Genomic DNA, 18238 nt, shown 5'->3' with positions numbered 1-18238 from the left:
TAGAGCTATACATTAAAAGCAGTAAGGAACTAGGTCCTTATGGTATCATAATGGGAAAAGAAAGTAGGGAAGCCTGTGCATGCTCCTATTTAAACCATTATTAACTATGTTTCCTTGATTTGGATGGTGAAAATTACTTTTTACTTACTTTTCCCACCATGTCTTTATTCTCGAAAGGATACATTTTTAAAAGATAATCCAATTGAAAAAGCACAGGGCTGACAGTCAGATTCTAATATGGATATGAGAGATGTTGGGTGACAATAATGCAAGTTGTTTATTCATTTTTTTAGTTTTTGAGCCTGAGTCTTGCTCTGTCGCCCAGGCCAGAGTGCACTGGCACGATCTTGGCTCACTGCAACCTCCGCCTCCCAGGTTCAAGCGATTCTTCAGCCTCAGCCTCCCAAGTAGCTGGTATTACAGATGTGCACCACCACTCCCAGCTAATTTTTTTGTATTTTTAGTAGAGACAGGGTTTCACCATGTTATCCAGGATGGTCTATATCTCCTGACCTCCTGATTTGCTCGCCTTGGCCTCCCAGAGTGCTGAGATTACTGGTGTGAGCCACCATGCAAGCCCAATAATGCAAGTTAAGTAAACTTTCTGTACCCATCTGTAAAGTGAAGACAGAATATGTGTTCTTTCTATGCCAAAGGCATACCAGAAAAATAAAGTTTAATAAGAAATCAGTGTATACAAAGTAAAATCCATAAAATTAGGGTAAATTAGGATGTAGCTATCATTCCTGCACTCCTTAATGCCATTTTTTAAGCTGTACCTGACATGCGAACAGAACTAGAAGAAGGATGGAGATATAAGCAAAACTCCAAGATGAATGGTTTGGAAACTATTGCCCATAGGCAAAATCGGGCTCACCACCGCAGTTTTTGTAAGTAAAGTTTTATTAGAAGACTTCTACACCCATGCATGTAAGCATTGTCTATGGCTGCTTTTACATTGAAGGGCAGAACCCAGTGGTTGTGATAGACTATATGGCTTGCAAAGCCTAAAATATTTACCACCTGATCCCCTATAAAATGTCTGCTACAGCATCCATCCCACTTTTCTTACCTACTCTCTTCAATCCCAGGATGACCTGTGAGGACATGGAAGACAATATGAAAACTTCTATTTGTGATTAACTTTCATCTAAAAACTAGTGAAGAAATTCAGCTTCACTAATTTGGCAATGCTGCTATGCCTCATATAACTTATGGAGGGAATCCTGGATAAAAGTGGGAGTTCCAAAACAGGGCTTGCCCGTGGCACCATTACTTAATTACACTTTCAGTACACTGTGACGTACTGTTATTTCTGTGTGGTGGAATAATTGGCTTTAGAGATTATATTACTTATTTTAACTGAACTGGCACTCACAAAATGGACACAGTAGCTTAAGGTTCTTCCAAAGATAACACAGAATCAATTTTCTTTTGTTTTTGCTTTTCTTGAGAATCGATATTCTAATAATAAGGCAAGTATAAGCACACAACAAAAAAAGATTGAGCTATCATTTTTATCTTCAATATGAGCTCTTTGAAACCACAACATTATTATTTAAATAAGTGTTTATTCTGATTAAACCTGTACACCTATGTATGCATGTGGGCACGTGTGTGTGTGTAAAAGAGAGAGAGAGAGAATAGGAACTATCACTTTTGCCAGCAATCATGTCCTATCAGACTCTTGTCCTAGCTGCAGTCTTGCTTTCTCTACCTAGTAACAAATTTGCCATGTATCAATCAACATCTCTGATTGATATCTGGATTTTTTTATTTTTTTGCTTTTTCTCTTCACCCCTTTTCTCCAGTCAGCAACCCTAGGAATATTGCTGCACAAAGTCACTGCTTCATTTATCCCTGAAATTGAGAATTACATTTCCACATGTCTCTTCAGATCCAAGAAGAATGACTTGGAAACAGGATTGCAAGAGACTACCTTCTCCTTGCTTCCTTCCCTTTTTCTTCACTTAGTGTCTTCCGTTCACGTTCATTAGAAAGAGGAGTGAATATCTATTGGGTTTCAGCCTTTAAAACCTGTGAACATAGGATCCAAATTAAGAATAATGGAATTGGAATTATAAAAAGGACCCTGGGGAATTAGGTAAAGCCTCAGTTTCCTCATTTGCTATATTAAAGATCTCTCTTTTTTCCTAACCTATAAAATGTGTATGGTAGTATCTGTCTTTCCTTTTGCATTGTTGTCTGGATAACTTGAGATAGTTGGTGCATTGTAAGATAATTTTAAACTATAAGTAAGTATTAGATAGACTTTGGGGATCAATCATTTTTAAACTTTGAAGTCATACTAAAACCAAAACAAATCAGAAAAGTGAGGGGAGGGAAGGAGACTGAGAGCTCAAAGAACATGGTGTGCTTTCCATATGACAGGCACTAACTTACATACACAGTTTTATTTAATCCACCCAACAACCCCATGAAGTAAGAACATTATTCCTGTTATACAGATGAGAAGCCAGATACTCTGTAAGTATGTCACTTAACCCAAATCACACAACTAGCTGTCCAAATCCACCTCCTTTTAGACACTGTACTGTGTAGACATATCTTCTGCTAGCTATGTAAATTTGGGTAAGTGACTTTTTTTTTTTTTTTTTTTAAGAGACAGAGTCTTGCTCTATTACTCAGGCTGGAGTGCAGTGGTGCAATCATAGCTTACTGTAACCTTGAACTTTTGGGCTCAAGTGATCCTCCTACCTCAGCCTCCCTCCACATTAGCTGGGACTACAGGTACATGCTACCAAACCTGGCTACTTTTAAAATATTTTAATAGAGATGAGGTCTTGCTATGTTGTCCAGGCTAAATGACATATTCTTTTGGCAACTTGTTTTCCTCATTTCTAAAGGGCTAAAGACAAATGCTACTGTGATGTACTAGCTGTAGTATCACATCTAATCCTAGCCAAACCTCATGGCTTAGAAGTGCTTCTATCAATTTTGTCTTTGAGCAACCAAGACAGAGCACTTGGTACCATGTTTAAGGCTTTACAGGCACTCTGTGGTGGGGCCTGAACTTGAACCACCAGCTCCAGATTCATTTTCCTTCCACATGCTATCTGTCAGTGAATTTTGTAGGGTATACTAGAAAACATAAGTAAAAGTACATAACAAAATATATGTTGCACAGTAGGTACTCAGGATGTAGTATGTTTTATCTTTCCTAAGTAAATTCCTGCTTTCTCCTGGAATATGGTCAGCACAGTGTTTTTTTTTGCTTTGGGAGGAAAATAGGAACTCAGGAAAAATATCAATCTGGGTTGAATAAAGAAAGCAGGCCACAGTTGGATATGAATGTGGATTATGATACACAGACTACAAACTTTCAAGTGACAGCCAAGAGTTCTTTCTTACCAATGTGTGCTATCTTAGTAAACTTCACTCCCAATTCTTTCATTTTTGAAGAAAAACATTTCCAGCTAATAACACAATTACACTTAAGTATCAGAGTCCATTTGAGTATTATTGCATTTGTTAAATCTAACTAAGTCCAAATTACTTCCTCATAGCTAATAAGAGAAAGAGGGAGGAAGAGGAGGAGGAGGAGGCGAGAACTGAGGGGAAAAGAGTTTGGGAGGGTTAAAGGAAGAAAAGAAGACACATACACAGAGTGCTAGAGAGAAAAATAGAGAGGTATCAATGCTGCATATAGCCTCAAGTCCAATAAATGTCAGTTAAACTTGCTGCTCACAGTTTCTATGGAAACCCCTTAAGTTAGGAGTGGAACACAGACATTTTTTGGACTGCAATTCACAAGCTGTTTATTTAATTATGATGAAACATGAGACTGTTAGGGACAATACCATTATCATATGGCAAAATAAAAAGTTGATTTCTTTTCTAAATTAACTTCATGTGCATTGCATGTGAATAAATGCATCTTGTTTTTTTTTTTTTTTAACAGGACTTAACACATTATTTCCTTCAGGCGAACCCCAAATTAGCCAAATGACATTCGTGACAAGGGAATTCTTCAGAGGCCTCATGCCAATTATACCCGCACATGCCCAGTGAACAAAACCAAGGTCCCGGCATATTTTCAGTTAAACCCAAGAAAGCACCAAAGTGCAGTACAGCTGGAAAAGCAAGCACATTATTGCCCCATAGATCATTTGTGAGCCATGAATAGGTCTTTGATGTTTTTCTGGTCTATAGGCATTTGAATATAAAAATAAAACTGTTCAGATTAGCTTTTGCCTTCCAAAATAAACAACTACTTTTAGGGCATTGTTCTTGGTGGTCTGAAGAAACATGATTTGAAGCCATCATTGTTCTATCTCTGATGGTTGAACATCACTTGCTTAGGTATTACTTTGGCTGCAGGAAACCATCTAATTGATGGACTCATTTCTACCTTTGTTCTTTCACTAGACAAACATGTAGTTTTCCATTCATTATGTATCAGGCACTGTATGAGGGACATGGGAGGCAAGAAGGCTAAACCCCAGTTCCTGCTTTAATAATAAAGTTTTTGGAAGGAAGTGCATTAATTTTGCCAATAAATATAGAGGACCAACTATGGCTCATAGGTGCTAAGTAATAAACAGGTTCAGAATCCTGCCGTCAAGGAGATTACAGTTTAGTGAAGATACAATAAATCATAGAGCAAAGAGTCAGGGTTCCTGCCTCCTGCTGCCTTTTCTCTCTGCAGATAGAACTACCACTCATGGAAACTGTGCTACAGTAGGTAAATGTATTTATGTGTATGGCATCGTTTGCTGGAGGATGGTGGTGTGAAGAGTAAGCTTCAGAAATATTTCCATGGGACAACCACATTTCCAGTTCTGTCCATCAGCCACGAATACCCTCATAAAATATTTAGCCCATAAAATATGACTGAATGAGGAGGCACTCACAAGATAAGTGAATCCCAAGGAAAGTCATCTCTGGAGTCAAGCAGGGAACATGAGGCTGTTTCTAAACTGGCAAAGAGAAACACAAGAAATTTGCAAATATGACTCAGTGGATATGTCTTTTCTACTATATTGCAGCTTATTTTTTGGAATTCAGTAGTGGTTTGCAGTAGCTGGACTTCCCACAAATTGCTCGCATTAGCAAAGCCAGTCTTGCTGTTATCAGATTTGACAGTGTATAATGAGTCATTGCACATTAGCTGCAGTTGTAGTGTTCAGCATATTGTGGGAAAGATTTAGCATGAATCATCACCCACCTAGCTCTCCAGTGGGGTCTCTATGCTGTAAATAGGCAGTGTGTTTGCCAATCTAAAAAAAAAAAAAATAGAGAGAGAGAAAAGAAAGCATCCATTAGAATAATTCAGCGCATTTCTTGATCTGTCACCACTACAGCCACCACTACAGACACCACTGGTGACATTTATTGAATTGCCACTGTATTTTAACACTAACCTGGGCAGAAAGCCAAAGCAACTCTCCTAACTACTCTTTTGAACAATGCATTTTTTAATGCCAATAAAAAATGCATTTGGATTCAGAAGAAATGTAGTCTATACTTGGTTCTGACTTATTAGATACATGACCTTAAGTAAGTCACATTTTCTGTCTGACCTAGTGTCCTGATAAGAACCACCTCATAAGATTAAAGCAGATAATGCATTATCGTGATGGATAGGAAAGAGTTAAATAGAAAACTCAATTACTAAAGTCAAATGGGATGTTAAGTGTTTGACATAGGCATCTGTTACAAACTCTATTTGATATTGCCCCCTCCCCACCACCACATCCCCAGACAAAAAAGATATAAAATCTTTCCTCTCACTACACATCTTTCATCCCACCCCACTACTCCTTTGGCCCTGGCAGAATAAAAGTTAGAATCTGAGACTGAGGGCCACACATAGTACTTAAAGCAAAGAGATCCTAAGAGCTAGAGCTCACATTTTACAAAGTATAATGAAGTAAAAGAAACTTTCTGTAATTCCAACAAATACAGGTCTTCTAACCTTGGAAATACAGTTGGTACAGACTGTACAAAGAGGAGACCCAGAGCAACTGCAGATAGAAAGATCCCTCACAATAATCAAGATCAAGCGACTGACATGGATATTGAAATCACCAAGAAGTCTATCCAGGGTAAGTATGGAGAGAACAACAGGGAGGCAGATGTTAAAATCTTCAAGGATTATGAAGGAGTGAAGCCCAGACTATGGCTGACTCCAACAAGTTGTTAGCAGGTGGTACAATCTGACAGCATAGATTTCACTGCTGGGCATTTTACTGTATTAGATGATTTTATTTGGAATAGACAGTGTAAATAAAAGTGCTTATATATATATATATATATATATATAAATATATATATACACACATATACACACATATATATATAGAATATATATATATTTTATATATAGAATATATATTTATATATATTGAATATATATATATATTGAATATAGCAATATATCACAAATGGCATCATTATTGCAAGTAAAACTGAATGGATCAAAATTTATTTTAGAAATAATCTGTGGATTTTCTGTCCATAGGCTTAAAATAAATGTATAACTCAGCTGGGCACAGTGGTTCACACCTGTAATCATAGCACTTTGGGAGGCCAAGGTGGGTAGATCACCTGAGGTCAAGAGTTCGAGACCAGCCTGGCCAACATGGCAAAACCCTGTCTCCACTAAAAATGCAAAAGTCAGCCAACATGGTGCTGCATGCCTGTAGTTCCAGCTACTCAGGAGGCTGAAGCAGGAGAATTGCTTGGACCTGGTAGGTGGAGGTGGCAGTGAGCCAAGATCACACCACTGCACTCTAGTTGGGGAGCAGAGCAAGACTCTGTCTCCAAAAAAAAAAAAAAAAGGTCAATTTTATAAAATGTTTTCCCAAATCTCATGGTTTCAAGAAGCATTAACTACCCTTCAGTAGGATATATGAAATATGAATCGTAATTTAATGTGCCTGGGATTTTAAAAACTTTAGAGGAAGTTGGTAGGTAACAGTGTGTGTAGAGAGGCAAAGAAAAGGCAGGAGGTGAAAACATATTTATTGCTAAATCAAATAGCCAATTCTCAATTTTCATATTATGCAAAAGTTATTAATATTTGGCATAATGATCACTCGGTCCTTTCTGAAACACCTTTTGCACTTGGATCCTAGGAAACAACTCCCTTGCTCCCCCTCTTGCTTCAGTGATAACTTTGCTGAACATCCATTGCTGGTTGTGTCTCGTCTCACAGGCCAATGAGTCTTGGAGCACCCCAGGTCTCAAATCAGCGGACATCTTATTTATCTATACTCTCTCTCTAGGTGATCGTATAATGCTTTTAAACACCACCTATAAACTGAAGACTGCCAAACCGAAATCTCCAACAGGCTTGCAGACTTGTATATACTACTGCTTATTCAAGACCTCCATTTGGAGGCTTCAAAAATCAACCTGTCTATAATCAGACTCTTCATTTCTATTTAACCCGACAAAGGTTTCTTTTCTAATGGCAATTGCATTCATTCATACGACTAAACATTTTAAGCTCTTACTGTGTACCAAGCACCATTTCAGGAATGATGTTTCCAGGAGCTCAGAACAAAGTCTACCTTTAAACTTTTTTTTTTTGGTCTCATACCTTCTCTTTTTGGATTATATCTACACCTTATCCCCTTTATTTCCTCTCACCTATGCTTTGAAAATTCTATATATCAGTATTCTGGTTTCTTCTCCAGACACATCTATTGCTCTGTCTTGGTCCAGTTTCTCTCTGGATAGTTGGAGAATTCCATAGCCTGGTCTAATATCTGGTTTCCCTGCTTCTAATTTCTCCACATAGTGGAGGGATCCTATTTGAATTAAAGTCAGATCATATTCCTTCTCAGTGCTCAAGGTCTTCTCACAACACTCAGAGTAATATTAAAGCCCTAATGGCCAGTAATATTTTTTTCTGCATCTCTCCTACTTCTTTGATTTCATTTTCCTACAACTGTTGCTCCTACTCACTCCACTCTGACCATCACACTGGCTCCTTATTGTTTCTGCAAGCACAGTGCTTTCTCAGGGACCTTGTATATGCTGTTTGCTCTGCCTGGAATGCCCTTCACCCAGAGAGACCTATACCCATGTCTGCACTCCATGACAGTAGTGCTACCTTTCATGCAAGTACCTGTACACTTTGCTTCCTCACTTCCTTTAGGGCTCTGCTAAACCTGTTCAGAGAAGTCTTCTCTGGCTATGCTTCTTAAAACATTTATTTCTCTTGATAAAGCATCTCAAAACTAGGGATAATAGGTACACATTCATTGATTTTCTCTCTCCTCCAACAAGAATATGAGTTCCCAGGAAATAGAGTTTATATGATTTGTTTATTGATGAATTTCCAACAGTAGCACAATTTCATACGTGAGGAAACTAAAGCTCAGAGAGCTGAGTGCCTTCCTTGTGGGCTTTTCTGGAGAAAATGAGGATTACTAAGTAGGAAAGAGTATAAACCTAGGGGTAGTGAATGTTGCTAGATCAAGGCTGCAAAAAATACAGCCAAAGTACAGCTGTTAAGTTCATAAATTCTATCATCAAACTATCATCAGAGATAGTCATTTTGTGACTTGCAGAAAGTTATATTTTAGGTTTCAATTTCCTCATCTGTAAAATTAGAGTGATGATAATAATAGAATCAACTTCAAAAGGTTGTTCTAAACCTGAAATGAAATGATATCCATAAACCAACAAGCCTGGCTTATCATGCTTTCTTTAATAATGGGAATTATTATTATCTGAGAGTTAATTTCTCTGAATTATATATATTTTTCTGAATTCTCCTTCATTTAAAAAATGCTGAACATAATTATCCATCTGCTATCAGCAGACCCTTCATCCACTGTTTATTGAGCCCTGCTCGAAACACTAATGGCTAAACAATTCATCCTCTTTTCTAAAATGATTATTTAAGGCCAAATGTGGTACTTATTCGCAAATATATAATTAAGCCTGGACTTGGGAATATACAAATCAAGGTGATAATCCTCCTTGATTTTTTACATAGCACTTTGTTAAAAGGTCTTGTTGAAAACAAGACTAGTAATAAGGAAGATGATGATGAAGATTCTATCTTTTGTTAATATTGTAAATTAAAATTTGAAAAATTGTTTCATGTGCATTATGCTATCTGTCCCTCAACAAATATGGGAGGAAGGCAAATGAGACTACAATTTTTCATTTTGCAGTTAAAAAAGTTAAAGTATAAGAAAAATAATGTGATTAAGGTTTAAAAAAAGTCCTAATATGTGATAAGAGTTTATATAAGAAGTCAAATATTTGAAGCCTTAGGCTAGTGATCTGCCTATTACACGGTCTTTTAACAAAACACTTTAAGGAAAAAAGGAGATATTTTCTGTAATGAATCCTTCCAAGGTTGTTTAAATTTCTAGAGACTCACTTTTTTGTGTTCCTTTAACACATTGTACTTCTATGTCCAATGTGAGGGGAAGGGAAAGAACATTTATTGAGCAACTATCAACCACTGTGCTAGTTTTCCATATTGTACTTGCTTGCTCATGTGTCTTTCTGCCTCATTAGACTGCATGCCCCAGTGGGACAGGCAACCTATTCCATTCCATGGGCATGCATACCCCAGTAACTGCTGTGTAATATGTGTTCAGTAAATGTTTCTTGAGTAAGAAAAGGAAATCGCTTATTTGGTGAAATAAGCTTATATACAGAAACAAAGCAACTAAAGTATATCCCCAAATTTAAACTATATAATCAATTAGTATGATTACAGAGAATGTCATGAAATTGTCACCTCCTAGGTCAAAAACTGGTGACTATCAGCAGTTTTATATGGTTCTAAACAATAGTTTCCAAAGAAAAATAATGATTTTAGAAATGTCCAGTTGGCCAAATTTCTAGGATCTATGGAAATCCTTTTCAGCTTATGTCTAGTCATATAAACTTTTATGTCCCAACCAAGGGGAAAAAAGCCAATATTTTTATTTCAATGAAAAGTCTTCTAACCTCAAACATTCAATTTGTGAGAGGGTAATTAAAATTGAAACTGGAATAGGTCATTCAGTTACTGAGTTATAAAGGCGACTTATCTATTGATTACCTATACCAGGGTCTACAAGTTAGAGCAGAGAAGTCATCTATTTGCCTTACCATAGCTTAAAATCTAGTGCTACTGCCATTTATACATTATAGAAAGATAAAATGTCCATACTGTTTTCTCTAATACAGCAGCTTAAATATTACTACTTCTCAACAGTTCTCACTTACTTTTTTCTCATTTGACTTGCTCACAGAAAAAAGATAACCACTTTATTATTATTTTTTCCATAGTGTTCTCTTCATGAGGCTATTTATCAGTATAAGGACCAGGACCGTATTCTTTTAATCAGTGCATTGTCACTGCAAAGCCCTATGCTGGGCATATACCAGGAAATGAATTGTTTAAATTAAATGCATATCTATAGACAAAGATGAAATTATAAAGGCTACCAAATCATCTCTCTGGCTGCTAGAAGTACCCTAGTTTAACAGGAGAAAGCAAGGTATATGGAGTAGGAGATGGTACATATAAAGTGTCCTTGATTTTTAAGTAATAGCACCTGGTTGACCCCTTGTTCTAACTGATCTGAAAGGACACAGTCTGAAAGGACACATGATAGCTGTGCTTTCCTTAAATGTGGCATTTATCTTCATGAGTGTAGCGATGAGGGATGGATCAGGACTGGAACAGTCATCAGTGACTTATCCCATCTCTTTTCACAAGTGAAGATAAATGACACAAAATACCGGCCACTGTGCATTATATATATTTATTCCGCATTTACACCCACAGACATAAATACACTATAGACCTTTTCCTCAACCTGATTGTCATTTTCAAAATATACACCTAACAATAGCAACAGAAAACCTAGGGGGTAGTCAGAGAGTGAAAAATGCTGAAATAACTTCTGTAAGACAAGCTGTACCCTGTGAGGGGATGCCTCAACAGACCCTATCTATCTATAGGAACTCTAAAATGGTATAAGCCTTCAAATACAATTTCCACATGTCTCTGACTGTTTTCATTAAGCTGACTTATAAAACAGTCACAAAGAGCCCCCAAGGATGCTGCATAAGGACACTCTACAACAAGGTGGTCCTGAAACAATGGTTTCTGAGTATTTTCAGTCATCTACGAATAGTCCTCCTGGTTTACATTATTCTAAAACAGTATTCCTTATCTTCAGATGATGTGCTTTCCTTGATTTCTGAGTTGGACTAGAACATCCTCATTAAGTTTCTTAAACTGTTACTAAGGCAGATAAGGCACAAAAATTTGAATAATGACATCATGAGGGATGAACTTCCTGCTCAACACTGGTAGCTAGATACTGTGGGAACTCTGTGTCACCCTGCCATTGGGTATAGCATTTTCTAGGTTCCAGTGGTATAGCACCATTGAGAACACACAGGATTAAATTAAGTCATTGCTGTCAAACGTAAATCTTATTTAAAGTGGGCCCTGTTGGGAACGACCTAGTCTTCTGGATTTAATCCTAGAAAATGGTTATGTCTAGATTATCAGAAACTCATTACCATAGCAGTTGGGAATCGTAGCTCCTGCCTCATGTTGCAAGTACCTGACTTTTCCCCAACTTCATTAGCCCTTCTCCCCATTTAATAGTGGGCACTGACCTCTACCTGAAGGTAGAAGAAATCCTGGCCATCTTGTTAAGCCTTATTCTCATACAGCCTCATGACGTCATTACTGATCTTAGGCTTCAAACGTTATACTCCATACCCTATACTATGGGAAGTTTGTCCAATTTGGTCCGAAGACAACACCTCCATATTTCCGATCTCTTTTAGCATCCCTGTACTGTTGCACGAATCTAGGTCTTTTTATTATAATGTATCCAATGTCCAAGTCCCTTGAAAACTAAGAACCTGGCTTGCTGTGCAAATTTCTAGATTCCAGCCTTATCACCCTAACTTCCTCCAGGACTGATTGCCTTTCTTCTACATTTTTTTCTTATTTAACATTAATATCTTAATAGCAGAGACTGTTCTAGACACTGGGGATTCTGCAGTGAATCAGAGAGTGAAGACATCTCACTTCATGGGGCTTACCTTTTGTGGGTTAGACAGATAATTTTTTAAAAAGATGAAGTAGACATAATTGTTCAGATGAAAAGAATTAAACAATTCAGAGGAAACTTTTTTTTCTTTTTATTTAACGTTTAAGTTCAGGGATACATGTGCAAGTTTGTTATATAGGTAAACTTCTGTCGTGGGGGGTTGGTGTACAGATTATTTCATCACCCAGGTATTTCACTAGTCCCCATTAGTTATTTTTCTGATCCTCTCCCTCCTCCTACCCTCTACCCTCTGATAGGCCCCAGTATGTGTTGTTTCCCTCTTTGTGTCCACGTGTTCTCATCAATTACCTCCCACTTATAAATGAGAACATGCATTATTTGGTTTTCTGTTCCCGTGATACTTTGCTAAGAATAATGACCTCCAGCTTCATCCATGTCCATATAAAGAACATGATCTCATTCATTTTTATGGCTACATAGTATTCTATGGTATACATGTATTATATTTTCTTTATCCAATCTACCATTGATGGGCATTTAGGTTGGTTCCATGTCTTCGCTATTGTGAACAGTACTGCAATGAACATATAAGTGCATGTGTCTTTATGGTAGAATGATTTATATTCCTTTGGGTATATACCCAGTAATGGGAGTGCTGGGTCAAATGGTGTTTCTCACTTTAGGTTTCTCAGGAATTGCCACACTGTTTTCCACAATGGTTGAGCTAATTTACAATCCCACCAACAATGTATAAGCATTCCTTATTCTCTACAACCTCACCAGCATCTATCATTTTTTGACTTTTTAATAATAGCCATTCTGACTGGTATGAGATGGTATCTCATTGTGGTTTTGATTCATTTCTCTAATGATCAGTGGTATTGAGCTTTTTGTCATACGCTTTTTGGCCACATGTATGTCTTTTTTAAAAAAGTGTTTATGTCCTTTGCCCACTTTTCAGTGGAGTTGTTATTTTCTTGTAAATTAGTTTAAGTTCCTTATAGATGCTGGATATTAGACCTTTGTCAGATGCATAGTTTGTAAATATTTTCTTCCATTTTGTGGGTTGTCTGTTTATTCTGTTGGTAGTTTCTTTTGCTGTGCAGAAGATCCTTAGTTTACCTAGATCCCGTTTATCTATCTTTGCTTTTGTTGCAACTGCTTTTGGTGTCTTCATCATTAAATCTTTGCCTGTTCCCATGGCCAGAATGGCATTGCTTAGATTGTCTTCGAGAGTTTTTATAGTTTTGTGTTTTACATTTGTCTTTAATCCATCTTGAGTTAATTTTTGTATATGGTGTAAAGAAGGGGTCTGGTTTCAATCTTTTGCATATGGCTAGCTAATTACCCCAGCACTATTTTGAATAGGAAGTCCTTTCCACATTGCTTTTGTCAGCTTTGTCAAAGATCAAATAGTTATAGGAATGCAGCATTACTTCTGGGCTATTTTGTTCCATTAATATGTCTCTTTTTGCACCAGTACCATGCTGTTTTGGTTACTGAAGCCCTGTAGTATAGTTTGAAGTTGGGTAGTGTGATGCATCCAGTGTTATTCTTTAAATGCCTTGGCTACTTGGGCTTTTTCTGTGGCAGGGAAGGACAAGGGTTTCATATGAATTTTAAAATAGTTTTTTCTAGTTCTGTGAAGAATGTCATTGGCTGTTTAATAGGAATATCATTTAATCTATACATTGCCTTAGGCAGTATAGCCATTTTAACCGCAGTGATTCTTCCTGTCCATGAGCATGAAATGCTTTTCCACTTATGTCATCTCTGAATTCCTTGAGCAGTGTTTTTTAGTTCTCACTGTAGAGGTCACTGTAGGGACCTGGTTAGCTGTATTCCTGGTATTTTATTCTTCTTGTGGTAATTGTGAATGGGACTGTGTTCCTGATTTGGCTCTTGGCTTGACTGTTGTTTGTGTATAGGAATGCTAGTGATTTTTGTATATTAATTTTGCATCCTGAGACTTTGCTGAAGTTGTTCATTAAAGAGCTTTTGGGCCAAGACTATGGAGTTTTGTAGATAAAGGATCATGTTGCCTGTAAGCCAGGGATAGTTTGACTGAGAGGAAACTTTAAATTAATGGTCTGGTAAGGCCCCTCTGAAAAAGAGATGTATAAATTCAAGAATGACAAGAAAGAACTTCAATATAAAAACATCTGGAAGAAAAATATTCCAGGGAGCCAGGCGCAGTGGCTCACGCCTATAATCACAGCACTTTGGGAGATCGAGGTGGGCAGACCATGAAGTCAGAAGTTTCAGAACAGTCTGGCCAACATGGTGAAACCCAATCTCTACTAAAAATACAAAACATTAGCTGGATGTGGTGAAAGGTGCCTGTAATCCCAGCTAGTCAGAAGGCTGAGGCAGGAGAATGGCTTGAACCCAGAAGGTGTAGGTTGCAGTGAGCCAAGATTGTATCATTGCACTCTAGCGTGGGCCACAAAAAAAAGACTCCATCTTAAAAAAAAGGAGAAAAAGAAAAATATTCCAGGAAGAGAGACTAGGTAACATAAAGTCTTCAATTTTGAAGGAGCATGTTGTACTTAAAGAATAATAAGGGGAAGAAATAGGTCAGTCTAGTAGACATAACAGGGGCAAGCAAATGATGTTAGAGATGTAGTTGGAGGAAGTATTAGTTTCCTGTGGTTGCCACAGCAAGTTACCACAAAGTTGATGATATCAAACAATGGAAATTTATCCTCTAAGAGTTCTGGAAGCTGGAAGTCTGAAATTGAGATGCTGTCAGGGCTCCACTCCTTTCAAAATCCCTAGGGGAGAATTCTTCCTTGCCTCTTCCAACTTTGGTGGCTCTAAGTGTTCCTTGGCTTGTGGCTACATGAATCCAGTCTCTTCCTCTACCCCCGCATGGCCCTTCATCTCTTCTCCCTGTGTCTCTCCTCTGTGTGTCTCTATAAGGACATTTTTCATTGTACTTGGGGTTCACCTGGATAATCCAGGATGATCTAATCTCAAGATCCTCAACTTAATTCTATATACAATGACTTTTTTCCCAAATAAGGTCACATCTGGCTTCTGGGGTTAGTATGTAGATTTTTTTGTGTTTAAAAAAAAAAAAAAACATTCAACGTACTAAAGAGAGCTAGGCCTTGCAGGCCAGGTAAAACAATTTCTTTGTATTCTTTATGTGATAAAAAGATCATAGAATGTTTTACATTAGAAAATAATATAGTTTGAATAGACTTTTTTCTTTAAAAGAGACATGGTCTTGCTCTGTGGCCCAGGCCGTAATGCAGTAGCATAATCATAGCTTATTGCCACCTTGAACTCCTGGGCTCAAGTGATCCTCCCACCTCAGCCTACTCAGTAGCTGGGACTACAGGCACATACCACCATGCCTGGATAATTTTTAATTTTTGTAGAGACCTGGTCTTGCCATCTTGTCCAGGTTGGTCTCAAACCCCTGAAGCTCAAGAAATCCTCCTGCCTCAGCCTCCCAATGTACTAGTAAAGGCATGAGCCACCATGCCCACCTGATTTAAACTTTAAATCTATCAATCATTCTGACCATGTATGAGAACTAATTGAAGGGAGCAACAGTAGATCAGTGATACATGAGAGAGATGGTTTGATCTTTGGTGGCAGCAGTAGAAATAGAAGTAGAAGATTAAGAATTTGTTATGGAGGTAGAGCTAAGGTTTGCTTAGGGATTAGATATGGGGGTGGTGGTGAGAGAAACCAAAAAAATGCCATCTGCCAACTACCTAAATATCATCTGCTCTTGAACTCCCCACTGCCATGCTCCATATGTCTGCAAGAGTGTTTGTGTCAAGGGATCACCTCTACCTCCCTAGCTATTCTTAGACCTTTGAAAATATTATCTTCTCTGTTAGTCTGGTTCTCTTTCTAGTTCCTGTGGCAGGCTGTGCCTTCTCTAACTTTTCCCCAAGAGTTTTCCCTGTCCAGTGACAAATTTTGCTTTTAAACAAGGCTGTCCCAGTTCTTTTCCACTCCAATCCAGTTCCCTGGGGCATCCAAACCACAACCAAGAGAATAAGCTCTGAAATGTCGGGGATTTTTGCATTTTCTTCAGATCAAGGTAAATGAAAACTCTTTGAAACAAGCCTAACAAAGTTTCAGAGCCCAATTATACAGCAGTCATTATCTCAGTGGCATGCATACACCCAGTAGGTAAGCCTCTATAGAACTAGAGTTTCTATACTGTTTTTCTAGTTCAGATACCTCTTGTGGATACATGAAGACATTTGTATAATCAAAATAATATCAGTTCTCATAGTTATATCTTTTCAACAAATTATAATTTCAAGTCAAGTATGTTTCTCCTTTACTAGTTTGAAATTGTGATTAAGAACTCAGCCTTAAAGTGTTCTGAAGTAGTACACGGAAGGTAGAGACAAGAGATGGAAATTTGCTACAGTTTATAAAGTGAAGTCCCCTTGGTGAAGGCCAAATTTTCATATTGTGTAAACCATTATAATAAAATGTAGCTGGAAGCCTGTAATATACTTTTGGATTTTGGGGCAGAAACAAGGCAACATGAGATTTCTGTCATTATTCTCTGACATTAGGCTATTCCTCTGTGCGTTGTTCCTTAAGATACTTCACAAAGTCTACAACTATTTTTTCTAATAACTGCCTGCCAAGCTTATTTTTAAGTAAACTTTTTTTTTTCCTCGGAATAATTTCAGCTTCAAAATTCACATTTAACCTGATGGAAGGGATCATGGTGGATGGGAGACAGGACTAGATTGCAGCTCCCGATAGAGCAGCATCTGGAGGCTTGCACTGTGAATTTTAGCTCCAGATGAACTATAAGAACAAACCAGCAATCCCAAGAGGACCCACAGACCCTCTGAAGGAAGTGGACTGTTCCTGCAGGACCCAGGAGACACCTCAAATTCTGTGAGTGCCCCAACTGTGGAAATGGGAAAGGGAGACCCTCCTCTCCAAACACACACCCCTGCTGGAGAAGGTGAAAGTCTGTTTGTGGGAGAAGTTCCTGACTTTACTTGGAGCTGAGTCAAGCTAGAGAGCCAAGTGAAATACAGACGTAGAGAGAGGAAGCGGCAGAAAGGCCCTGGGAGCTTACTGGATCCCCAAGTAGCCCATTTCTCTGTGGCACCACAGGGATTCATTGGGAGGGTCTCAGGGGGGTAAAACTCCACAGGGAGAAGGAATTTCCCCAGCTGAACTTGGTAGCTATTTGAAGGGGGTGGGAAGCCTCCTGGCCGGCACTCCAGGGAGGGCACAAATCCCTCATGCAGACTTCACAGGCAGGGGAAGAACTAAGGCCCTTTTCTTTCACAGCTGGGAGGCAGCCTCCAGCAAGTTTTCAAGCCCCTCTCGCCCTCTGCCTGGAAAGAGTCTTGAGGCTGTGGTGGGGGTACAATGTGAGTAAGACCAACCCTTCAATTTGTGTGGGAGCTGGGTGAGGCATGTGACTGCCGGCTTTCCTCTACTTCCCCGACAACCTTCATAGCTCAGCAGAGGCAGCCATAATCCTTCTTGTACACAACTCCAGTGACCTGGGAATCCCATCCCCAATCCCCACAGTAGCCACAGCAAGACTCATCCAAGGGGAGTCTGAGCTCAGACATGCCTAGCCCTGCCCCCACCTGATGGTCCTTCCCTATCGACCGTGGTAGTGGAATACAAACGGTGTATTATATTGGGAGTTCTAGTGCCCCACCCACCACCTGTCTCTTGCCACACTACTATAGCTGTTGCTTTCTGGGAAGCACCACCTCCTGGCAAGAGGCCAACTAGCACAAAAATAGAGCATTAAACCACCAAAGCTAAGGGCCCTCACAGAGTCCATTGCATCCTCTGCCACCTCCACCAGAACAGGTGCTGATATCCATGGCTGAGAGACCCACAGACAGTTCACATCACAGGACTCTATGCAGACAACCCCCAGTACTAGCCTGGAGCTGGGCAAACTCACTGAGGAGTGGCTAGACCCAGAAGAGAGACAATAATCACTGCAGTTCCACTCTCAGGAAGCCACGCCCATCAAGGGAACACCATGTGTGTCAAAAGAATCTGAACAACAGCCTTCAGTCTTAGACCTTCCCTCTGACAGAGCCTATGCAAATGAGAAGAAACCAGAAAACCAACCCTGGTAATATGACAAAACAAGGCTCATCAGCACCCCACCCCCTCCCTGCAAAATCACACTAGAAATCACACTAGTTTTAGTTTACCAGCAATGGACCCAAACTAAGAAGAAATCC

At 38.8% G+C, this 18238-nt stretch overlaps 1 protein-coding gene across 17 annotated transcripts in view; it reads right to left on the bottom strand.

Annotated features, from left to right (window-relative positions):
* LRRC4C (leucine rich repeat containing 4C) overlaps positions 1-18238 on the bottom strand; it is a 211957-nt gene that overhangs the window by 21963 nt on the left and 171756 nt on the right. For 6 of the 17 annotated variants that reach the window (XM_032282284.1, XM_032282287.1, XM_032282282.1 and 3 more), the window contains 2 exons: positions 5189-5240; positions 4875-4940 (listed from right to left, as the gene is read on the bottom strand). The exons of 3 other annotated variants lie outside the window; for them this stretch is intronic. The gene's annotated coding sequence lies outside the window, so the exon portion shown is untranslated. The remainder of the gene's footprint in view (positions 1-4874; positions 4941-5188; positions 5241-18238) is intronic. 8 more of the 17 variants (XM_032282293.1, XM_032282286.1, XM_032282290.1 and 5 more) reach the window with 2 other exon arrangements.

Source organism: Sapajus apella, unplaced genomic scaffold, assembly GCF_009761245.1.
Source record: "Sapajus apella isolate SASKATOON/1434 unplaced genomic scaffold, GSC_monkey_1.0 scaffold14, whole genome shotgun sequence".
Lineage (NCBI taxonomy): Eukaryota > Metazoa > Chordata > Mammalia > Primates > Cebidae > Sapajus > Sapajus apella.
This window is presented reverse-complemented; position numbering and strand designations above follow the sequence as displayed.